Raw genomic sequence first — 27,712 nt, forward strand, 5'->3', positions numbered from 1 at the left:
ATTGGAGGAAGACTCACTAACAACATGTGATATGCAAATGACACAACCTTGCTTGATGAAAGTGAAGAGGACTTGAAGCACTTACAAATGAAATTTATCTAGGACCTGCTCTTCTGTTAAATTGAGTCAATCTCATACCAGAATTGCTATATATATTGTAAGAAATTGAGTTCCCTATATATTTGTCTTATGTTATGTTAGTTAAATATAAGTCTGTTTTTTGAGCTGGTCTCACAGACCAGTGAATTTATGTGATTTTCCTGTTTCATTTTGTGTCTGAGTTTCTGCCTTGTCTCAGGAAGCCATGACTGGAAGTTACTAGTGTTCTTTTAATCTCATGATAAAACTCTTGATAAGACATCTTTGAGACTTAGAGAAACTGCTCTTGTTGCATGCCTTATGGATTGGGCTTTCTATAGCTACACTGAGAAAAATTTGATACAAATTAGTCTATTTGTAAAATGTACAGAAAAAGTATGAGTTGTTTATTTTGACTCATATAAAAAGACCTTGTGATAGTTGGGGCTGTGTGTCAACTTGGCTGGACCACAATTCTATGTGGTTTAAGCAATTGTGATGTGGGTTGTCCCCATGATGGGATCAGATGTATATGTTTTGAGCAGCCAATCCATTGAAAGCGAGTTTCCCTAGGAATGTGGCCTGCTTCTAGTATATTTATGGACATCCTGGGAAAAGAGACACTCTTCTGTGAATCGGGATTCTGTCATGCTGCCTACAACAGGCTGTGAGCAAACAGTCCACCTTTCAGCCTGGAGATCTTGCATTCCTCATTCGTTAGAGTCAACAGCCAGTATACTGCCTGCAACCTTGAGCTTGTCTGCCCCTGCAGCTGTGTGAGTTGGGTAAAGCCTCCAGCTTGACGTTTGATCGAAGAACTTGGGACTTGCAAGCTTCTATAAGTGTGTGAGCCATTTTCCTAAGATAAATTTATCTTTCTCTCTTTCTATATATAAGCTTTACTGGTTTTTCATCTCTAGAGAACCCGATCTAACACAGACCTTTAGAAAGACAAGTTATTCTTTCCTTCTTTAAAGGATTCTATAAACCATGCAAATCAACACCCATGGAAGCAGCATTCAAGAGGTGAGACGTTATATTGCACTAGGCAAATGTGCTGCAAAAGATTTCTTTAAAGTATTGAGAGCAAAAAATGTCACTTTGAAGACTAAGGTGCACCTATTTGAAGCCATGGTATTTTTCAATTATCTCAAATGCATATGAAAGCTGGACAATGAACAAGGAAGACTGAAGAAGAGTTGATGCTTTTGAACTATGGTGTTGGCGAAGATTACTGAAAGTATCATGGACTGCCAGAAGAACAAGCAAATATGTCCTGGAAGAAGGGCAGCCAGAATACTCCTTGGAGGCGAGAATGGCCAGACTTTGTCTCACCTACTTTGGTCATGTTGTCAGAAGGAACCATTCCCTGGAGAAGGATATCATGCTTGGTAAAGTGGAGAGAGCAAAAAAGGGGAATTCTCTCAATAAGATGGATTGGCATAGTGACTGCAACAGTGGGCTCAAGCATAGCAAGGATTTTGAGGGTGGTGCATAACTGGGCAGTGTTTCATTCTGTTGTACACAGGGTAGCTACAAGTCAGAGCCGACTCACCAGCACCTAACAATGACAACGTAAAGCATACAAAAGACAGAGTTATGAAAATACAGTGATTTCATACCTCCAAAAGGTATTATAAAATTTTATTTCTTCAAACAACTTACTCTGATTGGTTTAATTAAAAATAATCACCTATATAATTTAGATAGTCCTAATATCCCTATGGGAGCTCTGATGGCATAGTGCCTAAGGCATTTGACTGCTAACCAGAAGGCTGGTGGTTCAAACCTACCAGCCACTCCTCAGAAGGAAGGTTGGGCAATCTACTTCCATAGTGATACCACCTCAGAAACCCAAGGAGGGGTCGCTATGAGTCAGGACCGACTTGACTGCATTAACTGTGAATTAACGCAAATAAATTTATTTTGACAAAAATGAAAAGCAAAATCTTAGAAAAAAATCTAAGTAACTTAAGCTATGAAATATTTTTTATGTTAAGGAAAGTAATGTTTTTTATTTTTTCAGAATGAAAAAAAGAAGATAGCTAAATTGCTTACCAAGAGAATAATGAAAATAAAAATTAATTATTTTTATTCCAAATACCTAGGCCAATTTAAGGAGCTCTGGTAGCATAGTGCCTAAGGCACTTGACTGCTAACCAGAATGCTGGCGGTTCAAACCCACCAACCACTCCTCGGAAGGAAGATGGGGCAATCTACTTCCATAGTGATATTGCCTCAGAAACCCAAGGAAGGGTCACTATGAGTCGGGTCCAACTCAATGGCACATAACAACAACAACAACAAAGGCCAACTTAAATATTTGTAAATGAATTAAAATTAACCAAATTTTCCTTGATGATGAATATCTGAGATCCACACTACTCCAGAGAAAATTTTTTAAGAGACACCCTGCCCAACCATATGAAAATGCCTTTAGAAAAAAAATAAGGTAAATAATGTAGACAGTAGTGAAAACTAAAGTAAGAAAAATGCTGTTTTTATACTATATAGGCTTAAATTAATTTCCAAGACTTTTAGGTAACTTACTTACATTAAACTAATGCGTATTTATTATAATTGAAGGTTATAGTGTTTTACTTTTTATACCACAGAAATAGAATATATATTTGGGTCCAGTAATAAATACGTTCATTTTTGCCATTTAAAGGGTTATACTACAAATAATAAGGAAAATAAATTTAAAAGATTTATTAAAAGAGAATTTATTTGATGTAGTCAAAGTTCTTATTTACTGTGACTAAAAATTTAATATCAAGGAGTTCTGGTGGTGTAGTGGATAAGGCATTTGGCTGGTAACCAGAAGGTCAGCAGTTCAAACCCACCAGAGGCTCCATGGAAGGAGATGGGGCCATCTACTTTCATAGAGATTTACAGCCTTGGGATCCCAATGGTTTCTATTTAAAAGTTTAATGGTTTCATCTACAAGAATTTTTAAAATCTTTAGACTCAAATAACATATAAAGCAAAGAATTAAATTTCTCTCTGTTTAGATAACAAAATTTTCCTTAATTACTAGACTGAAGAGTTAATTTTATTCTTTTTGCAATCTGCCTTGAAGATAGCAGTTCAACAGAATAAATCCCTGAGTCAAAAACCAAGCTGCAGAGCTTAAAACAACAACAAAGAAAAACACCCTACGGTTTTTACCTTTAAGATTTTTAATTAAATAAAACAAGTATTGTTTCTCAGTGACCTATGATAACTTCCTGTCAACTTTGAAACTTCATGGAAAGCCAAAAGTTTTGTGTCTATTCTGTAATGAAAAATTTAAAAAAAAAAAGTTTATTTAATATGATATGAATTGCAAATGTCAAATCAGAACTGCCAAATTTTCTTTGAATTTATTGTCAATAATATTTATCTGATATTTAACAATAAACAAAATAGATGGCATTATTTTATTGTTTCAATTGCTAATGATTGCAATTTTGTTTCTTTTGACTTTAACATCCTCAAAGCCAGTGGTTTTAACTGGAGAATTCACATCATTTACCCATAGAGTTTTTATTGATATCCAAATGTTTAGAGATTTGATAATTTGGGTATATTCTTGGTACACCCTATTTGATATTATTCTCAAGATTATTAGATGTTATATCTAAAAGTCTTTTGAAAATAAGATTAATTGTTGTATTTAGAAATGTTCTTATCTAAAGTTTCTTTTTAATTGACTTTATGTGGCTGCGCATTACTTTTATAATTCCCATTGGGTCTTTCACTTTAGGGAATTATTACTGTAATTACCAACATTTTTAAGTTGTCTCCTGCCAACAAGCTTTACTTTGCTGATTACACCTCTGTGGAGTTGTTAATCCCCTGCAGAACTGAAAATCATCTTGAAATGCCCTAGTGACCAGAAACAGGTAACATGGTAGACAGCTGATTCCAAGACCACAAAATAAGATTTCATGCAACATTTTCAAAGTTTTAAACTTTTGTTTCTCAATTGCTGAAGTTTTTATCAGTTACTTTATGAATACTTATGACATTATTCTTTGTTGCTTTTTTTTCCTATTTCATCATCGTTACAGATCCTCTTTTATACTTTTTTTTTAAAAAAATTAACATTTTATTGTGATTGGGTGAAAGTTTATAGGGCTAACTGGTTTTCCATTCAAGAGTCCACGTACATTTTGCTTCATGATGTTGACTGCAATCCCCACAATGTAACAGCACTCTTTCCACTTCTTCCTTGTGTTTCTTATTTCCACACATCCTTCTTTCCTAGTCCTTCCTGTTTTCTGAACTTTGGGCAAATGCTGCCTTTCAGATCTTGTATGGTTGATTTTTCTAAAGCATGCGTACCTTCCTGATGTTAATGTTCACCTTATAGGACTGCCTATTGTTTGGCTGCATAGTGGCTAAGGCACTTGACAGCTAACCAGAAGGCTGGCAGTTCATACCCACCAGCCACTCCTTGGAAGGAAGGTTGGGCAATCCTACTTCCATAGTGATACTGCCTCGGAAACCCAAGGAGGGGTCGCTATGAGTCAGGGCCGACTCGACAGCAAATAACAACAACAACAACATTGTTTGGCTGAAGGTTGAGCCAGAGACAGGAGTTCACATCCAAGCTTGAAGGGTGACTAAGGGCCATAGTCTCAGGGGTTCCATCAGTCTCTATCCAAGCAGCAAGGCTAGTCTTTATGATTTTGAGTTTTGTTCCACATTTTTCTCCTACTCTATTCATGATCTTATGTTGTGATCCCTCTCAAAGCGGTCAGTAGTGGTAGGTTGACACCATCTAGTTCTCTTGGTTTCAGGATCATGGAGGTTGAGGTCTGCATAGTCCATTAGTCCTTTAGACTAATTTTTTCCAAGCATCTTTGATTCTCTTCGCTCTTTTTTGCTCTGGATGGGGAGAGACCAATAGGTGCACCTTAGCTGGCCACTCACAAGCTTTTAAGACCACAATCACTGCTTACCCAAGTAAGAAGCAGAAAATTGTGGACTATGTTATGCAAATTGACTTTGATGTAACCCGAGATTATGATCCTGAGGCACCGGGCCCAGTAGATTCATTCCCTCAAAGTGTTTGGTTATCGCTAAAGAAGATTTCATAATTTTACCTCCTACATGCTCTATTATATCCATGAATATATTTGCAGCATATCTAAATATCTATGTAGAAATATCCTCTGGCAAATCTACATATATTCTAAGTGTAGTCCCATTCACTTTCTCACAACTGTTCGGCTTGCATGTCTTTCTGTGTAACTGCTCATAGATTATTGTCATTACAAAATTGTGTATGTAATAGGATTCATATCTGCTGCCTGTAATTCTTGTGCTCCTCCTAGTGTCTCCCTTTGTCTTGATCATTCTGTATTGACCTCCATCTTATTGTATATTGCCTTCCCTTTCACGTAAGTTTATGTGTCTACCCTCGAGACAGTGATTTACCCTCCTTTGGCCTATCATGCCTGGTAACCATGAAAGAATGTTTCTTCCTACGTGAAAACATTTTCTTGATATTTTGTAATAGAGATCTCATATAACATTTGTCCTTTTGTGATTGACTAATTTCACTCAGCATAATGTCCTCAAGGTTCATCCATGTTATGAGGTGTTCTGCAGATTCGTCATTATTCTTTAATGTAGCATAGTATTCCACTGTGTGCATGTACTATAATGTGTTTATCTATTCATTCAATGATGAGCATTTAGGTTTCTATCCTTGTGCTATTGTGAGTAATGCTCCAGTGAATGTGGTTGTGCATTTATCTATTTATATCACTTCTCTTCTTTCTCTTGGCTATGTACCTAGTAATTGGGTTGCTAGATCATATGGTATATCTATTTCCAACATTTTAGGAAGCACCATACCATTTTCCATAGTGGTTGTACTGTATTACAGTATCATAAGCATTGTATGAGGCTTCTAATCCCCCTACACCCTCATCAACATTTGTTATTTTCCTTTTATCCTAACTTTGCTTTAATGCTGGGGTGAGATGGTATCTCCTTGCTTTGATTTGTATCTCTTATCTGTCAGTTTGTTGTATTGTGGTAGCTTGCGTGTTGCTGTGAGGATGGAGGCTGTGGTGGTTATGTGTGTGTGTCAACTTGGCTGGGCCTGGTTGAGTGGCTGGGAGGCTGGTGGTGGTTATTCCCCATGATGAGACTGGCAATCAGCTCCATGGTGGGATCTACCACAAGCAGCTGAGTAGCTGCCTTAGGGAATGTGGTCTGCTTCCTGTATGTAAGCAGAAGCCTTGGGGAATAGTCTCTAGTTTTTGGCACGCTTGGACCCTGCATGTACCCATGTCATTGTTCAGCAGCCTGCCCTGCTCTGCCGACCTTGGGACTTAAAATGGAATTAAATTAATAGCCTGCTGTGTGGTTTGGTAACATTGGGACTGTGACTTTTTACTTGTCAGCCTTGGGCTTCTCAGCCTCAACAGCCAGCAGCTGTCTGAGTGAAGAAATGCCTCTAACTCCAATGGGCCGGGAGCAGGAGGCAGAGCTGGACCCCAAAGTTGAGGGGCTGTTACCCAGCCCCAGAGCCTGGCACTTGGAACTTGGACTTAAAATCTCTAAATTGTAGGAGAATAAACTCCTGCTTGTTAAAGCCATCCTATTTATGGTATATTCTTGTCAGAGCGGCACTAGGTAACCAGAACAGAGGCTATGCCACCGATACAAATAATAGTAGGGTCACCCAAGTGGATAGGTTTCAGCAGAGCTTCCAGACTAAGACAGACTTGGAAGAAGGAAGGGGCCATCTACTTCTCAAAGAACTGGCCAGTGAAAACCTTATGAATAGCTGTGAGACACTGTCTGCTATATTACAAGAAAACATTACGAATAGCCCTGAAACATTATCTGATATAGTTCTGGAAGATGAGTTCCTCAGGTCAGAAGACGCTCAAAATATGACTGGGGAAGAGCTGCCTCCTCAGACTAGAGTCGACCTTAATGATGTAGTTGGAGTAAAGCTTTCAGAATCTCTGTTTGCTGATGTGGCATGACTCAAAATGGGAAGAAACAGCTGAAAACATCCACTAATAATTGGAACATGGAATTTACACAAAATATGAATCCTGGTTTTTTTTTGGTTGCCATTTGCTTGATATGTTTTCCAACTTTTGATTGTTAGCTTATTTTTCTTTTTGTATCTAAGATGTGTCTCTTATAGACAGAGTATTGATGAGTCATGTTTTCTTTTCCATTCTATTATTCTCTGTCTCTTGATGGGTGCATTTAATCCATTTACATTCAGTGTAATTATCGATAGGTATGAATTTACTGCTGTCATTTTTCTGTTTTTTTTTTGTTTGTGTGGGTGTGTGGTACTGTTGATTTTTGTCTTCCATATATTTTTCTGAGTTCATTTTGATTATGGAGTATGTTATCTTTTCTTTTGTTGCTGTTGTTTCAGTATTTACTAGATCTTTATGATTTTCTTCTTTTTTTAATTTTTGGTGAGAAGGTTTATTAAATTTTTTTTATGCTACCCTGTAATTTATTATTTTCTTTCCAAGTTTAAAACAGTCTGTCTATCTTGATATCATCTTGACTTCCTTGCCCTTTGGAATTTCTGTAACAACACCATTAATTCCCCCTTTTTTTTTTTTTTTTTTTTTTTTGGTAGTTGTCCTCATTTAAAAATTGACATCTTTGATTCCTATTTTCAGTCTTGTAGGTTTATTTCATTTTAGATACTTCTATATCTGGGTACTGCTGTTATGTGTGCTCACTTGTTGTTATTTGTCATTGGTTCTTTGTCTGAAAGATTCCCTTTAATATTTCTTATAAGTTTGTTCTTTATTTTCCCCACAAATTCCCTTAATTTCCGTTGTTGTTGTTGTTAGGTGTCATCAAGTCTTCTCCAACTCATAGTGACCCTATGCACAACAGAATGAAACACCTCCTGGTCCAATCCCAGCTTCATGATGTTTGCTATACCTGAGCCCATCGTTGCAGCCACTGTATCAATCCATCTCATTGAGGGCCTTCCCCTTCTTCATTGACCCTCCACTTTACCAAGCATGATATTCTTCTCCAGGGAATGGTTCCTTCTGACAACATGACCAAAGTAGGTGAGACAAAGTCTGGCCATTCTTGTTTCCAAGGAGCATTCCAGCTGCACTTCTTCCAGGACAGATTTGTTAGTCCTTTTAGCAATCCATGGTACTCTTAGCATTCTTCTCCAACACCACAACTCAAAAGCAGAGACTCTTCTTTGGTCTTCCTTATTCATTGTCCAGCTCTCACATGCATAAGAGGCAACTGAAAATACCATGGCTGGGGCTAGGTGCACCTTAGTCTTCAAGGACACTTAATTTCTAAATACCTGGAAATGTCCTAATTTTGCCATCATTTTTGAGGGACAATTTTGCTGGATATATAATTCTTGGTTCAAACCCACCAGCCACTCCTCGGAAGGAAGGTTGGGCATTCCTAGTTCCGTAGTGATACTGCCTCGGAAACCCAAGGAGGGGTCGCTATGAGTCGGGCCGACTCGATGGCAAATAACAACAACAACAACATAATTCTTGGTTGGCAATATTTTTTTTTCTTTCAGAGTTTTATATATGTTATCCCACTGATGCCTTTTTGCCAGCATGGTTTCTGATGAAAAATCGGAGCTTAGTCGTATTGGTTGTCCTTTGTAGTAAAATTTTGTTTTTCCCAAGCTGCTTTCAGGATTCTCTTTGTCTTTGGCTTAGGAAAATTTTGATTATAACATGTCTTGGGGATTTTCTTTTTACATCTATCCTATTTGGGATTCATTGAGATTCTTGAATGTGTATCTTCTCATCTTTCATGATATTCGGGATGTTTTCTGCCACTAAGTCTTCCCAATTTTCTCACTGTTTTTGTTGTTGTTGTTGTTAATCTTTTTTGTCTCTTGATGTTCTGGATTTCCAGTGACACGTATGTTATTTCTCTTGATGGTGATCCACATAACTCATTGTTGTTGTTATGTTGTTGTTATGTGTCATCGAGTTGGGAGTTCTTCATTTTTTTTCAACTTTTTTTTTTGATTGCTCCTCTAACAGACTGTTGTTGTTGTTTGTTGTTATGTGCTGTCGAGTCGGACCTGACTCATAGCAACCCCTCCTTGGGTTTCCAAGGTGGCATCACTACAGGAGTAGATTGCCCAACCTTCCTTCTGAGGAGTGGCTCGTGGGTTTGAACTGCCATAGTTCTAAATGGAAGGTAAGGAACAATACAAAAATAGCAAATAGAAACACAGAAGATTAATAATAAGATTTTCAAAATAGACAACACATTAGAAGGCCAAAGGAGAAGAACTGAATCCATGGAAGACAAAATTAGCAAAATTGAATACAGATTTCAAAACAAATATGTTAGATTTGAGAAATAGTGTTTATATTTGCCATTTTTGTATTGTTTCTTATCTTCCATTTATTTTGTCAACTTTTCCTTGTATTGTTTTCCTGAATTCTTTCTGACATTTTATCTGTGTTTTCCTTGACTTTGTTGTGTTTTCCTTCACCTCTTTTTTAATCTGTTGAAGGGTCTTAAATATAATAATTAATTTGAATTTACTACCAGGTAGTTCTAATATCATTTCTTGCACAGGAAGGTTTTCTGCTCCTCCATATTTTGGCCAGTTGTTTGAAAGATTTGTCCTGTTTCTTTCTGTGAACTGAGGTTGTCTATTGTCTCAGAGACCTTGTGGTATTATTGTATTTGTATTTAATGGATGATTGTATGTGGGTGTGTTTTGCCCAGATATATATATATAGATAGATAGATAGATAGATAGATAGATAGATATATCTATGTATATATACCTAGATAGATAGATAGATATGTGTGTGTGTGTGTGTGTGTGTTTATAGGCAAGTGGGGCAGGCATGGTGTTCTTCTCACTAGTTTAGTAGCACTTAGGTACTAGCCACCTGTTCTGGTTACCTAGTGCCACTCTGACAGAAAACATGCAACAAATGGGATGGCCTTAACAAACAGTTTATTCTTACAATTGGAGACTTTAAGTCCAAGTTCAAAGTGCCAGGCTCTAGGGGCTGGGTGAAAGCCCCTCAGCCTTGGGGTCCAGCTCTGCCTCCTGCTCCCAGCCCACTGGGGCTAGAGGCATTTCTTCATTCAGACAGCTGCTGGCTGTTGAGACTGAGAAGCCCCAAAGTTGACAAGGAAAAAGGCACAGTCCCGATGTTATCAAACCACACGGCAGGCCATTAACTTAAGTCCATTGTAAGTCCCAAGGTCGGCAGAGCATAGCAGGCTGCTGAGCAACAATACGGCTACATGCAGGGTCCAAGAGTGCCATAGGCTACAGACCATTCCCAAGGCTTCTCCTTATATACAGGAAGCAGACCACATGCCAAAGGCAGCTACTCAGCTGCTTGTGGTAGATCCCACCATGGAGTTGATTGCCAGTCTCATCATGGGGAATAACTACCACCAGCTGCCCAGCCACTTAACCAGGTCCAGCAAAGTTGACACACAAACATAACTACCACACCACCTATCCCTGGTGTTTGTGATAGAGAACAAGAGTGTGTGTGCAGTGCCCAGGTTGCTGTTCATGTATAACAGTTCAACACATGTTCAGCTGATGTTGGCTACTGTCTCTCATATATCAACAGGTGTAGGGGCAGGTGATGGCATTTGCCCAGTGGGTGGGATAGCAGGAGAGGTGGGTATTATTGGGTACTATGGAAATGGTTGCTGGTTCCTGACAAGAGGGAGAAATTAAATAAATAAATCCTTTAAAAAATAGGGAGAAAATGAAAAAGAAAAACATTAGGGAAGGGAAAAAGAAAAAAAACAAGGGAGGAGAAAAAAAGGGAGAAATCTGTGGTAGCAGCAGATGGAGCTTCAGGTCTGGCCATGGAAGGAGCAGAGGCAGAGCACCCAGTTTGTGGGAGTGTGTGCCTCCAGATTCAGGAGTGGTGTGCACACAGCACCTGGTCCTTGAGGGCATGTCTTGCTGATGTAGAGTCGGTGTGCATGCCCTACTTGTTCCATTAAAGCACACCTCCTGGGAGGTTAAATCAACATCATATACCTTGCTTTAACCTAACCTACATGATAGAACAATCTATAAATTGTACCCACCTCAAACATCTGGCCCTTGTTTTTTCTGTTTTGAATTTTGAAGGAATAATCACAACCCAATCAGCTGACTTCCTTCCTGACTTTTTGGATTTATCTGACATGAATAATTGAGACATAACACAGCCCATGGAAGCCACAGCAAAACCTGAATGTAAATATTTATATGACCAGTTGAGACTAGGACAATTATCTATTTCATCAAGCAATCTTTAGGGAAGGGTAACGTATGTGCCTCCTCTGGATATATATTCTTATATGGAGGCTCTAACTATAAAACCTTTGTTAACCCATATTTAGAAGATACTTTCCATGCTTGAGCACTTCCTTGTCTAGATAGCTAGAGAATGAGAGGCCAGTGTATCTTGGGAACTCTTGGATTTCCAAGAGCCTCCACTGTTATGAAGAAAGTACATCATTCCTCTTTAATTTGTCATTCTTGGCATAGTAGATCATATGATTGTCTGATTGAAAATGGGAAATACACATTTTTGTATTGTTCTGTACAATTTTTGTATTCTTTTGTACTATTCATCTCAGCTAATCAGTGCCCAGGATATTCTCTTTATGCATTCCTTTCATTTTTTATAACTTCCAACTTTCCTAGATTCATATGTCATACATTCCATGTTCTGATTATTAGTGAATGTTTGCAGCTATTTCTTCCCATTTTGAGTTGTGCCGCATCAGCAAGTTAAAATTCTGAAAGCTTTACTTTATCCACATCATTAAGATCAACTCTACTTTGAGGAGCCAGCTCATCCCTAGTCATATTTTGAGTGCCTTCCAACCGGAGGGGTTTATCTGCTGGCACTACATCAGACAATGTTTCACCACTATTCATAAGGTTCACAGTGTCCAATTTTTTTCATAAGTGGATGGTCCCATCCTTCTTCCCAGTCTGTCTTAGTCTAGAAACTCCACTGAAACCTGTCTCTGATGGGATGAAGACACTTAGTATCATCAGTCAAAACAAGGCAAGGACCTGACTATGGAACAGACTATCAATTGCTCTATGCAAGTGCAAGTTGAAGCTGAAGAAAATTAAAACAAGTCCATGAGAATGAAAATACAACCTTGATTATATCTCACCTGAATTTAGAGACTATCTGAAGAATATATTTGATGCATTGAACACCAATGACCAAAGACCAGACAAGTCATGGGATGGCAGCAAAAACATTACACATGAAAAAAGGAAAATGTCATTAAAAAGATAAGAAAGGAAGAAAAGACAAAAATGGATTCAAGAGACTCTGGAACTTGATCTTGAATGGAGAGTAGCTAAAGCGAGGAAAAACTGATGAAATAAAAGAGCTGAACAGAAGATTTCAAAGGGCATCTCAAGAAGATAAAGTATTATATTGAAAAGTGAAAAGTCCTGGATTAGAAAACCAAAAGGGAAGAATATGTTCAGCATTTCTCAAGCTGAAAGAACTGAAGAAAAAGTTCAAGCCTCAAGTTGCAGTACTGAAAGAGTCAATGGGCAAAATATTAAACAATGCAGGAAGCATCAAAAGATGATGGAAGGAATACACAGAGTCACTGTACCAAAAAGAATTGGTCGATGTTCATTCATTTCAGGAGGTGGCATATGATCAAGAACCAATGGTATTGAAGCAAGAAGTCCAAGCTGCACTGAAGGAACTTGTGAAAAACAAGGTTGCAGGAATTGACTAAATACCAATTGAGATGTTTCAACAAATGGATGCAGCTCTAGAGGCACTTACTCATTTATGCCAAGAAATCTGGAAGACAGCTAGCTGGCCAATTGACTGGATGAGATTGATATTTCTGCCTGTCCCAAAGAAAGGGGATCCAAAAGAATGTGGAAATTGTTGAACAATATCACTAATATCAGATGCAAGCTAAAGTTTGCTAAAGATAATTCAAAAATTGTTGCAGTAGTATCTTGGCAGGGAACTTTCAGAAATTCAAGCTGGATTTAGAAGAGGATATGAAATTAGGAATATCATTCCTGATGTCAAATGGATCTTGACTGAAAGCAAAGAATACCAGAAAGATGTCTAGTTGTGCTTTATTGACTATGCAAAGGCATTCAACTGTTTGGATATAACAAATCATGGATAACATTGGGAAGAATGGGAATTCTAGAACACCTAATTGTGCTCATGACAATCCTGTACATAGACCTAGAGGCAGTCGTTCAAACAGAACAAGGGGATACTGCATGGTTTAAAATCAGGAACAGAATGTACCTTGGTTGTATCCTTTCACCATACTTATTCAATCTGTATGCTGAACAAATAATCTGAAAAGGTGGACTATATGAAGAAGAATGTGGCACCAGGATTAGAGGAAGACTCATTAACAACCTAAGATATTCAGATGACACAACTTTGCTTCCTGAATGTGAAGATAACTTGAAGAACTTATTGATGAAGACTACAGTCTTCAGTATACACCTCAACACCAGCAAAACCAATTCCTGGAGCCTTGTTTTCCACCAGTTCCTTCAGTGCAGCTTGGACTTCTTTCTTCAGTACCATTGGTTCTTGATCATATGCCACCTCCTGAAATGGATGAACAGCGACCAATTCTTTTTAGTACAGTGACTCAGTGTATTCCTTCCATCATCTTTTGATGCTTCCTGCATTGTTCAATATTTTGCCCATTGAATCCTTCAGTATTGCAACTTGAGGCTTGAAATCCTCACAACTGGACCAATAAGCAACATCATGACAAATGGAGAAAAGATTGAAATTGTCAGGATTTCATTTTGCTTGGATCCACAATCAACACCCATGGGAGCAGCTGGCGAGAAATCAGATGTCATATTGCATTGGAAAAATCTGCTGCAAAAGATCTCTTTAAAGTGTTAAAGAACAAAGATGTCACTTTGAAGACTAAGGCATGGCTAACTTAAGCTATGGTATTTTCAATCACCTTATATGTATGTGAAAACTGGACAATGAATAAGGAAGATTGAAGAATAGTTGACGCCTTTGAATTGAAGAGCTGATGAAGAATACTGAATATACCATGTACCCTCAGAAGAATGAACAAATCTGTCCTGGAAGAAGTGCAGTCAGAATGCTCCTTAGAAGTGAGAATGGCTAGACTTTATGTTGCCTATTTTGGTGATGTTGTCAGAAGGGACCAGTCCCTGGAGAAGAATATCATGCTTGATAGAGCAGAGGGTCAGTAAAAAAGGGGAAGACCATCAGTGAGATTGATTGACACAGTGGATGCAGTTATGGGTTCAAGCATAGCAAGGATTGTGAGGATGGCACAGGACCAGGCAGTGTTTCACTGTATCATACCTAAGGTTGTATGAGTCAGCACCAACTCGATGGCACCTAACAACAACAACAACATGTTCCAAGTAAGAAAGTTGCTGATAGCAGAGAGGCCCAACAGAAATCTCTTGCCAATATGCTATTAAACAACAGAATTGCCCTTGATTTTCTCATAGCCCAGCAAGGAAGGGTTTATGCAGTTGTCAATACTTCTTGCTGCATCTGAATAAATACCTGAGCAGAAATAAAACAACACATTAGACAGGTCCATCAAAAGGCTGCCTGGTTTCAAATATCGCCCATGTTTGACTCTACTTTTCTTGATGTCTTTGCTTGGCTGTCTAAGAATGTTGGTTCTTCACTGCCTTCTATCTTGCAGACTGGACTGATTCTTTTAATCATCATTGTAGCTGTGATAGTTGGAGCTGTGCGTCAACTTGGCTAGACCACACTTCTGTGTGGTGTAAGCAGTTGTGATGTGGGTTATTCCCATGATGGGATCAGATGTGTATGTTTTAAGCAGCCAATCCGCTGAAAGGGGGTTTCCCTAGGGGTGTGGTCTGCTTCCAATATATTTATGGGCATCCTAGGAAAAGAGACACTCTTCTGTGGATTCATCCTGGAGATCTTGGATTCATCATTTGTTGGAGTCTACAGCCAGTATACTGCCTGCCAACCTTGAACTCGTCAGCCCCTGCAGCTGTGTGAGTCGGGAAAAGGCTGCAGCTTGACGTTTGATCTAAGAACTTGGGGCTTGCCAGCTTCTATAAGTGTGTGAGCCATTTTCCTAAGATAAATTTCTCTTTCTCTATATGTATATATAAGCTTTACTGGTTTTACTTCTCTAGAGAACCCAGCCTAACACAGTAGCTATCATAGCTCTAAACAAATACTTGAGGAAATGTATATTGAATGCCTGTGCTTACGAGGCGACGCGATACCACTTGTTCTGCAAAATATCATGTAGTTTGAAAAGCTGAAGAATTCAACCTTAGATAAATGTTTCCCACCTGCTAAATTGTTCCCTCAAATTTGACCTTGCTCCAGTCATTTCCTCATCATAAGGAGCACAGAAACAGAAGCCCAAGCTATGGCATGGCAAAGGGGAAACAGATGGTGCCTGGCTATCTTGTAAAGGATACTATCTGGGGTCTTAAATGCCTGTATTAAGTAGGCAGCCATCTAATCAACTCCAGGAAAGAAAGTCTATACAGAAGGCAGTCTTATAATACTGATCAGTGAACTTCTGTGGAAATTCTTGATCCAAGGGGACAATGACAAGAAGCACTTTTAAACTTCAAAACTAAAGCACTTTGCATAACTAAAGCTTCTGACTGAGGAGTAGGCCCAACTTCCTGTTTTCAGTTTGACCATTCTCTGATGGGACCTCTGCTTTGCTATTCTCAGAAAGTTTGCTTACTAGGTCAAAACTACAATAAGATTTTTATTTTTATTTTTTGCATGTTCTGAGAGACACCTGACTGCACTATGGTGGGCAAGTTTCCAAAGACAACCTTATAGCTAAAATCCAACCAATAAAAATTACTTGTAAACCATTTTTGTACATGTCAACCAATCAAATGCTCACCCAGCAGATGCTGACACTTTGAGGTTTTGTCCTATAAAGAACTTTGTCAGCTTATACACTGGGACATTTAGCTTCACTTTGAGACTACATGTTCCCTAGTTTGAACTGTTACATTCCTCGATACCCCTCTCCTTTTAAAATTAAAAAAAAAAAAAAAAACTGTGATTTGGGTGAAAGTTTACAGAGCAAATTGGTTTGCCATTCAACAATTTAATTCTTTGCTTCTTTGACACGGTTTCGGCCAGTTTATTCTATGGTAATACATATTTATATAAACACGTGTACAACCCTTAGAACAGTTGGTTTAGGGCTTCCTCTCTTTCTGGTATGCTTGCTAGGCCTCTAGGTGTGGAAATGTATCCCAGTCTTTGCAGTTTGCCAGGAAAATGACACCTTTTGTTTAGTGAGAAAAAAAGGAAAGAAAACTGGGGTGAAAGGGAGGCAGGTAACTCTCCTGGGTCTCAGCCTCCTACCATGCAAGTTGAGAGCATTTATTACCAAACCAAAAAACCAAACTCTGACCCTCTGGGTTTCCGAGGCTGTAAATCTCTGGTAGCGTATTGCCTAAGGCACTTGACTGCTAACCAGCAGGCTGGTGGTTCAAACCCACCAGCCACTTCTCGGGAGGAAAGTTGGGCAATCTACTTCTGTAGTGATATTGCCTTGGAAACCCAAGAAGGCATCACTATGAGTCGGGTCTGAGCCTTCTGGTGAGCAGTCAAGTGCTTTAGCCACTATGCTACCAGAGCTCCTGCTATACTGCCAGCCAATCTTGAGTTTGTCAGCCCCTGCAGCTGCACCAATCAGAAGCCTCCAGGCTGACATTCGATCCATGGATTTGGGAGTGCTTAAGGCACTTGACTTTGCTATTCATAAGGTTTTCCCTGGCCAATTCTTTCAGAAGTGGACGGCCTCTTCCTTCTTCCTAGTATGTCTCAGTCTATAAACTGGGCTGTTACCTGTGCACCAGGTGCATCTCGCTGGGTTTTAAACACCAGAGGCTCAGCCTCAAAACTTGCTTGCTGAAAGTGAGGAGGACTTAAGGCACCTACTGATGAAGGTTGAAGAATACAGTCTGCAGTATGGGTTACATCTCAACGTAAAGAAAACAAAAATCCTCACAACTGGACCAATGAGCAGCATCACAATAAATGGAGAGAAGATTGAGGTTGTCAAAGAATTCACGTTGCTTGGTTCTACAATCGATGCCAACGGAAGCAGCAGTCAGGACATTAGATGACGTGTAGCATTGGGAAAGTCAACTGCGAAGGAACTGTTTCAAGTGCTGAGGAGCAAGGATATCTCCTTGAGGACTAAGGTGCGCCTGACACAAGCCATGATATTTCCAATCGCCTGGTATGCATGTGAGAGCTGGACAATGAATAAGGAAGACCGAAGAAGAGTTGATGCTTTTGAGTTGTGGTGCTGGCGGAGAATGCTGAAAGCACCGTGGACTGCTAAAAGAACTAACAGATCTGTCCTGGAGGAAGTGCAGCCAGAATGCTCCTTGGAAGCAAGAATGGCCAGACTTCGTCTCACCTATTTTGGTCATGTTGTAAGAAGGGACCATTCCCTGGAGAAGGATGTCATGCTTGGTAGGGTGGAGGGTCGACGAAAGAGGGGGAGGCCTTCAACGAGATGGATTGATATGGTGGCTGCGATGATGGGCTCAAGTATAGCAGGGATTGTGGGGCTGGCGGGATCGGGCAGTGTTTCGTTCTGCTGTGCATGGGGTCGCTATGAGACGGAAACGACTCCATGGCACTTAACAACAACAACAACAAGGCACTTGACTGCTAATCAGCAGGCTGGCAGTTCAAACCCACCAGCCACTCCTTGGAAGGAAGGTTGGGCAATCTAGTTCCGTAGTGATACTGCCTCAGAAACCCAAGGAGGGGTCGCTATGAGTTGGGTCCAACTCCACGGCACATAACAACAACAGACAACATAAACCCAAGAACCACTTCCTTGAGATGAATTTCTCCCTCCTTCTCTCTCCCTTTTTCTCTCAGCTTCACTGGTTTTGCTTCCCTAGAGACCCAGCCTAAAACAATCCCAAACCAGAAATTTGGACACATCATCAGATAGAAATATTTTTCTTACTTTTTGAATTTGTTGTCACAAAAATACAAAATATTTTAAGTGACTCACTGACATTCAATTAAAAGACTACACTGAAAAGAACAAAATTAGGTTAAAAATGGAGACTGCCTCCCAAATGATCGATGTATTAATAGGTTGCAGTAAATTGTACACATTGTTAACAAAAATGTACAGATTGCCTAGGACCCTAAAACGGATATGGTGAAAAATAATTATCATTTATTAGCTTTAATCCTCAATAAAGTAACAATTTTGCATTTGTCTGGAAGGTTTGTGCTTTGTTTTGTGAAAAGTGAAGTAGGGTTTCAATAGCTGTTTTGTCATTATATTCTAGAAAATCAGGAATTTATTACCAGAAAAGGTTTCGTGTGTGTGCTAATTTATTTTTCAGCGAGTGTATGTGTGTTTGGTCTTGATTGCTCTTTAACAAAAGAGACTATTCTCAGGGGCAGCCCAAACAGAAATTTGCTACAGTTCATTTCTTTCTTACTGCTAGTCTCACTTTCCAGTTCCTTCTCAGGAGGAAAACGTCATTAGAACCCTTCTCAAAAAAAAAAAAAAAAAAAAAAAACCGGCCCCCTGGGTTTAGGGCCTTTCTCTGCCTCTGAAAAGGTGCCCCTTTCCCAATCCTATCGCTTCTGATCTGTCCAGAGCCAGGGACCCCACTGTTAGCTGAGCAGAGCAGTTTCCTCTTCCTCGACTCAGCAAAAGTTTGAAGTAGCGTTCTTTTCCAGTTTCTGTTATTATTTTTATTTATTTATTTATTTATTTTCCGTCCATCGGTTTCCCCTAAACTCTGGGCGGCTTACTCTGGGACGTACTCTTACCTGCAGCGATCAGCCAAAATCACGAGTCAGAATGGTATGGATTTGACAGTGCAATTTGTTGCCATTTTGAGAGAGAGAGAAAAAAACTTCTTGAACGTTCCCAAAGTAAATGAAAAAACTATGCCTGCACTCATTATGCCTGGTCAGGAGAGTTAGAGCGGTTAACGTCCCACTCCATTATTTGCTGGCTGGCTTGAGCTAGAGCTCTAAAGAGAACTGGGTGAGACTAGAAACAAATTAGAGAAAAACTGGAGGATGCGGGCATCGATCCCGCTACCTCTCGCATGCTAAGCGAGCGCTCTACCATTTGAGCTAATCCCCCACCGCCGAATACAGCTTCTTATCTCTTCCTCTAGAGAAGAGATAGAGCATTTAAATGCAATTTTGCAATTATATGATCTTGACTGTCTGATTTTTGTCTCGCAGCAAAAACCAAAGCGACAAAATAAACCCAACTCTCCTTCGAGCCGGAATCGAACCAGCGACCTAAGGATAGCCGCAGATACAGGCCCTACAGTCCTCCGCTCTACCAGCTGAGCTATCGAAGGGAGCGAGGGTAAAGTTCTCCGCCGGTCTTCATAGCTTTGGGACATTCTCGAGGTTTTGTGTGTGCTTTCATATTTTCTTTCTCATTTCCAAGTTCCTGAGGCGCAGGATCCCGCCTCTCGCGGACGTCCCCTCTCCTCCCCTCCTCCCAGCAGCCCGGAACGCGCGCTCCTGCTGTCGGCCCTACGGAGACGTCTGAGGGTCAAGGCGAGCGGCGCGCCTTGCCCGACCCATCGAGGTAACAGGCTTGACCCAGGTAGCACGCGTTCCCTTCTTTGTGATTCCGGACGGTCGGGGAAACGCAAATTACGGTTTAGAAACACGCAAAAAGCTGTAATCCAGAGGCTGCTTCGCGGACCGCAGACTCAGTACCACGCTGGGAACCTGCACAGGCATGTCCTCGCTTCGAAGAATCCCAAAAGATTTCAAAGGAGGAGTTACACAAGCCAAAATTGGAACCAAAGTACAAGAATTCCCATCGGTCTCTGGAATGTAATATACTTATATCACAGGAAACCATTTTCTGCTGGCCGGAATCGAACCAACAACCTGGGGATACTTCCTGCTCCGAGATTAGGAAGTTCTCTGGTCTACCAACTTTAGCTATCGGAAGGGCAAGGAAATTTGTTTTGCCCACTGGGATTCAACAGATTAAAAACTAGAGTTAAGAAGGGATTAAATTGTGCAGTATATTTTTGGTTTGGGGAGGAAGGGTGGGAAACAAGCCGGAGGAGGTTTGTCTGTGGGCGCCTGCTGTTTTACGCATGCGCTGAAACACAAGCACTCACACTCCTGCCCCGCCCGCGCGAACCCGACTGACTCGGGAAAGGGCTCCAGCCCCGAGTCTCCCTCCAAGGTGCAAAAACTGCGAATCCGCACCCCCCCCCCCCCCCCCCCCCAACACACACACACACACATTCATTTCGTACTTTACCTCTTCTACCTGGGTTGTTCGCAAGACTTGTTAGATATTCCATCCACCCTACTCCTGCCAGGGGCCAGTGGCGCAATGGATAACGCGTCTGACTACGGATCAGAAGATTGTAGGTTCGACTCCTGCCTGGCTCGGCTTTTAAATAATCGCTTTAGTATTTTAAAATCACTATTTTCTCAACAGTTCTCCAAACCACAAATGCCAAGGATAATTTAGATTTCTGCAATGACTGTCTACAGTTCAAGCTCAGAAAGCCTTCGTGCACTTCTGTCTCTGCTGTCCTGAAACTTTCTCAGTCCCACCCCTTAAACTTTCGAGGCGGGAAGAGAAGGCCCCCAAAATCAACATGACGGCCTTGACCGTGCCGCGTCTTCGCCCAAGCCCCATCGAGTATGCTGAGGGGCTTCAGGAAAACGGAAGGAAATTAGAAACTGTCTTCGCAATTACAATTCAGAAAGGAAAACCCGGTTAGGAAGACGCAAAGTGAAGCCCTCAAATCCTGCAAAAAAAAAAAAAAAAACTGCTTAAAATCCCAGGACCGCTCTACTGCAGCTCATTTCTTCGGGTCTTTTAAAACTTGACTGCAACAAGTTTAGAGAACTCCAACCCCCCATGATACAGAGGAAAGAAATTTGTGGTTTCTTAAAATCTTTTTGATCCGGTTCCAATTTTACATTTAATTTTAACAAATGTATTCACTCCAAGATAAGCCTATAATCCCTCTTCATCTCGCTATTTTTGTGATGTCACGTCCAGAGAAGGTTGTTAATGATCTGTTGTCAGTATCTTACTGCCTTACTATGTCCCTCCTAAATTCTTAATACGGCATGATGGTTATCTGAACAGCCTGGGTTCTGCCCTCAAGAGTCTTTAATGAAGAAGTGTAATGGTGCTTTGAGCAAACTGAGTTTTCATTTTTGAAGTTATTATATGAATCTTATTTGTGGGAATGTTTGGAATTATTTCTTAAATGAATAAGACAGCAATTCCAAATAAAAGTTTTAATAAAATGTGAAGCTAGGGGAAAGAAAAAAAAACCCACAGCCCTAGAGTTGGATCCAACTCATAGCGACCCCTCCTTGGGTTTCCGAGGCAGTATCACTAGGGAAATAGATTGCCCAACCTTCCTTCTGAAGTGTGGCTGGTGGGTTTGAACCGCCAGCCTTCTGGTTAGCAGTCAAAAGCCTTAGGCACTCTGCTACCAGAGGTCCCTTCAGAACTCCTTAGGGGAGGGAAAAGATGTGCAAATTCTTTAAGTTGCAAACCATCTTTACTAAGGCTACACAAAATTGCCAAAGTTGAGGGGTAGGGGGTGGACATACACAAACTATTTTTGAACTAAATAATGATAGGATTTGTTTGCTTCCTAATGACCATCTGGGAGTTCTGGTGGCATTTGACTGCTAATCAGAAGGCTGGTGGTTCAAGCCCACCAGGCAGCGACTCCTTGGCGGGAAGACTGGCCAATCTATTCTGTAGAGACACCGCCTCAGAAATTCAAGGAGGGGTCGTTGTAAGTCCAGTTGACTGGATGGCAGTGAGTTTGGTTCTGATTTGGTAGTGAACATTTGGCCTTTTTTTTTTTTCACTCAAGAAGCTGATATTTAAAGTTATACAGCATTTCTCCGAGTTTAAATGTGTGTGTGTGTGTGTGTGTGTGTGTGTGTGAAAGCACGCTCTGGTGGCATAGTACCTAAGGCATTTGACTGCTACCCAGGAGACTGGTAGTTCAAACCCCCCAGCTACTCCTCAGAAGGAAAGTTGGGCAATCTACTTCCATAGTGATACCGCCTCAGAAACCCAAGGAGGAGTCCCTACGAGTCAGACTCGACTCGAGGGCAGTGAGTTTGGTTTTTTGGTATATATAGATAGATAGATAGATAGATATAGATATAGATATAGATATAGATATAGATAGATAGATAGATAGTCCCTGTGAGAGCAGGTTTATGGACAGAATCAGGTAGTTTAGCTAAGAGGGAAAAGCCTCCATCTGAATCCTGTCTTCTTATTCTGCAAGGGTGACAAGTAAGGCTTTCATTATCTGCAGAAGTCACTGCCACAGCTATCATCACATTCTGGCAGAAGCCTCAGCACCCTTCTTCAGAGCCAGCCTGAGTATAAGAGTCCCAGAGACGAAGATAGTGGGCAAGTTCTGGCTTTTTTATTTAAAAGTGACAGAAATTCATCTGAGCTAGTTAGAGTAAGCAAAAGAGACATGGATTATAAAGAAGCAGGGATTTCCCAAGGAATCTAAGGGTGAAAATGCAACTAGGCCTCAGGGACTAGGACTCCTTAAGTGGTTTCACTTTCATGGCTTTTTGGCTCTTCTCTGTGTGGTGCTGCCCCCACCCTCAAACTTTCTGAGCTTTATCCCTCACAATCTGTCTCCTTTCTTTTCTCATTTCTTTTTTTAAAACCTTTTCTTTCTTTTTTTTAAAAAAATTTTTGAGCCTTTTAATATACATTACAAATATTTTTGACCAATCACATTTTGTTGTGTGTAACATATTTACAAAACAAAAGATATATTACAATAAATATGAATGAAACAGTGAATCTGACCAACAAGAAGCTCTGTCACAATCAGTTATTTAAAAGGAATGCAAAAACCTGTTGGTCTGCATATGTTAACAGTTTTGGGATAAATAGAGGTCCAGAATTATAATGTACCTGAAATAAAGATAAGGGGAAAAATCCTCAGATTTAAGTTAGGTAAGATTATTTCTCATTCCTAATTACATATCATTAATTTGATGATGTTTTAAACTATGAACTTTGATAAATTATCCAAACGTGATACAAAGCTAATATAGATCTATCATTTCAAAATGTACGTGACATCCACATAATACCCTTTTAATTATTATTGTTATATACTGTAGTTCACACAATATCTACTAATGTAAATGAAAGAAAAAGGGTCGCAGCAACATGTCTCACATTCCAATTTTAAATAAGACAAGCATATACTGGATCAAACATTATATTGTAATACATTAATAAATAACACCTAGTTGTTATGGTGGGAGCTCTGATAGCATAGTGGCTAAGACACTTGCCTGCTAACCAGACAGCTGGTGGTTCAAACCCACCAGCCACTCCTCGGAAGGAAGGTTGGGCAATCCTACTTCCGTAGTGATACTGCCTCGGAAACCCAAGGAGGGGTTGCTATGAGTCGGGGCCGACTTGACAGCACATAACAACAACAACAAAGTTGTTATGGTTACCTCGAACAGTTTACAGCTATATATTTTAAGAGAACGTTTTCTGTGAATTTCACATTGTCAGTTAAAAGTAAAATAAATAATGAACTTTTATAACCAAACAAAAAAAAAGAGAGAGAGAGACTTCTATATAGAACATAAATAATTTTTGACATGCTGCTTTTCTGGTAGTTTGCCACAAGAAAAAATAAAAACAAAAAGTGATGGTCATTTAAAAACAACTTTTGAAAGCTTTTCACAATATTGAGTACAAACCTTTAATATTAGTGTGTAAATCTTTTTGCCCATTTGCTTTGCATATATATGACATGCACCCTGTGTATGTGCACCCCAAAACTGATCTACTGTAGTCACAGGATACAAACTGCTTAGCACTCAAAATGGGAAACAGCCAAAACACTAAACTGAAATCCAACTGGTTTGAGGTCTGGGAAAGTTTCATTCTTACATTGCTTTCACAGTAGTCCCTATGTGACTCTTGTTCCTTTGGACCTCCAGCTACCTTTAAAACAATAAACCGCACTGTACTAATCCAAGAGGTTCTGATTCACTGGTGGGGGGGGGGACCTGGTTCATCAAAGCAAAATACTGACAAGACATCTGAATTGGTCTGCAGGTGAGCATAGCTCTAACTGCAACTGCACATTTCTCGGGCCAGGTGTTCGGTGTTGTCTTCTTCCATTCTGTTACTACAACCACTCACAACACAAGAGAATACTGAATCCATCCTGGATATCAGTCCTGAGAAATTGTGAATGGGCCACACTGCTTCAAAATCTGTTTCCAGCTAGAACATTCTTGGTTAAGAAATGTATATCCATCAGTATGTGCACAGCAATGAAGTCTTTATTTCCTCTCCAGTTGTAGGCTGCCAAATTTTAGTTGGCATTCTAATGTCCTGCCCTCTATATTGTTTTGTGCACTGCTGGCTCACCTAAAGATTCATGTAAGGCAATTGACTGCTAACCAGAAGGCTGGTGGTTCAAACCCACCAGCCACACCTCAGAAGGAAGATTGGGCGATCTACTTACGTAGTGATTCCACCTCAGACACCCAAGGAGGGGTCGCTATGAGTCAGATCGGACTCAGTGGCAGTGAGAGTGAGAATTTCTAAAATCTCTGCCATAAATACAGACAAAAAAGAATCTACTCTGTATCTTCATTGGTCAAGTCTGGGTAAACTTTGCCGCAGTGCTTAAGTAAGGTCGTTATATTTTCATGCTGTGTTACTTTAGCAAGGTCATTGTATTTTCAAAGTGAAAGACATTTTTGGACCATTCACTTTCATTTTTGCTTTCATCACAGGTTTTGGTATCGTCATCTGCTTCAGCCCTTTGTTCTACCACCTGGACCGCTTCATCACCATCTAATACCATGCCCGTGTTGTTGTTAACCTTCAAAATAAGCTTTAGATTCCACAAGATGGGTGAGCTCATCTGAGGCATTTTCATCACACTCCAACTCAAACTCTACTTCATTCTTGGGTAGAGAAAATAAATAATCAGAATTTCTCTGTCCTTTAAAGAGTCCATTTCTAAAAAAGAATGTTTAAAAAAAAAAAAAAAATTCCAGCTTCTGCGAGGCCAGGATAATGCCAATATCATCTCTCCAAACAAATTTGAGAATACACAAGGGACGAAACTGCATAATCTAACCCTCCTGTAAAAATAAAGAAAACAAAACAGTTTGGTGTCATTGGAAAATTGCTACTACAGTGAATTAATTTTTATCACAAAAGAACTACTTATAGCTCATAAACTAGAAGAGAAGCCCTCGAGGTCTGCAGGAAATGTACATACAGTATGTCAAGTACATCACAACACATGCTTATAATGTGTTGCACCTGAAAGTAAGTTAGTCACTTGAAAATGGCATCACTATGGAAACTATAACTTCCAAATAACAGACAGGAAACCATAAATATAGTTAAAAGTCTTACCTCACTGTACAAAAGCGAAGAGACAAACATTTTAGACAATCACACCTCCGGGATGCACCACCTCATACAACAACCTTTCAACCCAGTGATTTGGCACCACTGAACATTTCTTCAGTTATAAACATGTTCTTGTCAGATGTCAGCATGTAACTATAAGTGGATGTCTAGCATCTCAAGACACCTGAGAGGTAAAAAATGTAAGTACACATTATCTGTCCCACTAGTTATGAAAAGGTTAAGTCCTGATTGCAAAACTCTCCATTCTTCTTGTATCATAGGTTCACCCCTGACTCCTGAGCCATAGATTACATGCAGCCAGCTGTACAGGCTCATCTCTAGCTGTATGGGTGGGCAAGGCCCCGTATATAGGAGTACATCGTTTCTTCTCAGAAGTCCTCAGAAAGTATGACAAAGATACACAAAAGAAATGAAATCTACTGCAGCATGGAAAATGACACTGAGTGTAATCAGCAGACCAAAGATTTTAAATAATTTCTGGGAGGTAGAAAGCAAATGGAACTGTATGGTCAGATAATCCAGAATGGAGAAAGTTATGGTTTAGTGCACACATTCTAGAAACTAGGAGAGACAGAATAGTTCTCCCCATGGAACATCCACGAGGCTCTAGATACAGAGGCAGTACCACAGAGATCAGGGGACTCCAACACTGTGCAGCTTCTGCTGCATTTGTCCCAAGCTAGAGCTGCCCGGACACCTGCTTAGGCAGAGAAGTAAAGCCGTTGGTGTGGAAAAAGACCGTGGGAAAAGGCAGAATAGAACCTAATGACAATAGACAGAAAAAAGGCCACTCCACCCTACTCTCAGCAAATTCTCTTAGAGTTGGCAGTTTGGGAGATCTTGAGCTAACACAGCTGTTCCCCACCCATGCACCATAAATGGTAAATCTTGCTTGTTCTCAAGACGCAGCCATTTACACAGATAGGAATCAATATGATCTTTCATTCATAAATATGGACTATAAAGGTCTACCAGACATTTGAGTTGTTGTTACGTGCCATCAAGTCGTCTCCAACTCATGGAGACTCTGTGCACAGCAGAACAAAACACCACCTGGTCCTGTACCAGCTCCATGACCCTGCTGTACCTGAGCACATCGCCGCTGCCACTGTGTCAATCCATCTCATTGAGGGCCTTCCCCTCTTTCATCAACCCTCCGCCTTACCAAGCATGACATCCTTCTCCAGGGAATGGTCCCTTCTGATAACATGACAAAAGTAAGTAAGACAAAGTCTGGTCATTCTCACTTCCAAGGAGCATTCTGGCTGCACTTCCTCCAGGACAGATTTATTAGTTCTTTTAGCAGTCTATGGTACTTCCAGCATTCTTCACCAACACCACAACTCAAATGCATTGATTCTTCTTCAGTCTTCCTTCTTCATTGTCCAGCTCTCACATGCATATGAGACAATTGAAAATACCATGGCTTGTGTCAGGTGCACCTTAGTCCTCACAGAGACATCTTTGCTCTTCAGCACTCAAAAGAAGTCCTTTGCAGCCAATTTGCCCAATGCTATATGTCATCTGATGTCCTGACTGCTGCTTCCATTGGTGTTGATTGTAGAACCAAGCAATGTGAATTCTTTGACAGCTTCAATCTTTTCTCCATTAACCGTGATGCTGCTTATTGGTCCAGCTGTGAGGATTTTTTTTTCTTTATGTTGAGACGTAATTCATACTGCAGATTGTATTCTTCAACATTCGTCAGTAAGTGCTTCAAATCGTCGTCACTTTCAGCAAGCAAAGTTGTGTCATCAGCATATCGCAGGTTGTTAATAATTCTTCCTCCAATCCTGATGACACGTTCTTCTTCATATAGTTCAGCTTCTTGGATTATTTGGTCAGCATATAGATTGAATAATTATGGTGAAATGACACAACCCTGACACACTCCCTTCTTGATTTTAAACCATGCAGTGTCCCTTTGTTCTGTTCAAACAAGAGCCTCCTGGTCTATGTACAGGTTCCTCTTGAGAACAATCAAGTGTTCTGAAATTCCCATTCTTCTCAATGTTATCCACAATTTGTTATGATCCACAAAATCAAATGCGTTTGCATAGTCAATAAAACACAAGTAAACATCTTTCTGGTATTCATTGCCTTGAGCCAAGATCCATCT

At 40.1% G+C, this 27,712-nt stretch overlaps 3 non-coding genes across 3 annotated transcripts; 1 reads left to right on the forward strand and 2 right to left on the reverse strand.

Moving 5' to 3' along the window:
• Positions 1-19,178: 19,178 nt before the first annotated feature.
• TRNAA-AGC lies at positions 19,179-19,251 on the reverse strand. Its single transcript has one exon. It is a non-coding gene; the product is annotated as a tRNA-Ala (tRNA).
• A 136-nt stretch (positions 19,252-19,387) lies between these two features.
• TRNAY-GUA lies at positions 19,388-19,477 on the reverse strand. The gene is given in 2 exon segments: positions 19,388-19,423; positions 19,441-19,477. It is a non-coding gene; the product is annotated as a tRNA-Tyr (tRNA).
• Positions 19,478-20,470: 993 nt separating this feature from the next.
• TRNAR-ACG lies at positions 20,471-20,543 on the forward strand. The gene has a single exon. It is a non-coding gene; the product is annotated as a tRNA-Arg (tRNA).
• Positions 20,544-27,712: the final 7,169 nt, after the last annotated feature.

The sequence above is a fragment of the Orycteropus afer genome, unplaced genomic scaffold (assembly GCF_000298275.1).
Source record: "Orycteropus afer afer isolate SDZICR_OR568_19922 unplaced genomic scaffold, OryAfe1.0 scaffold00252, whole genome shotgun sequence".
In the NCBI taxonomy this organism is placed as follows: Eukaryota; Metazoa; Chordata; class Mammalia; order Tubulidentata; family Orycteropodidae; genus Orycteropus; species Orycteropus afer.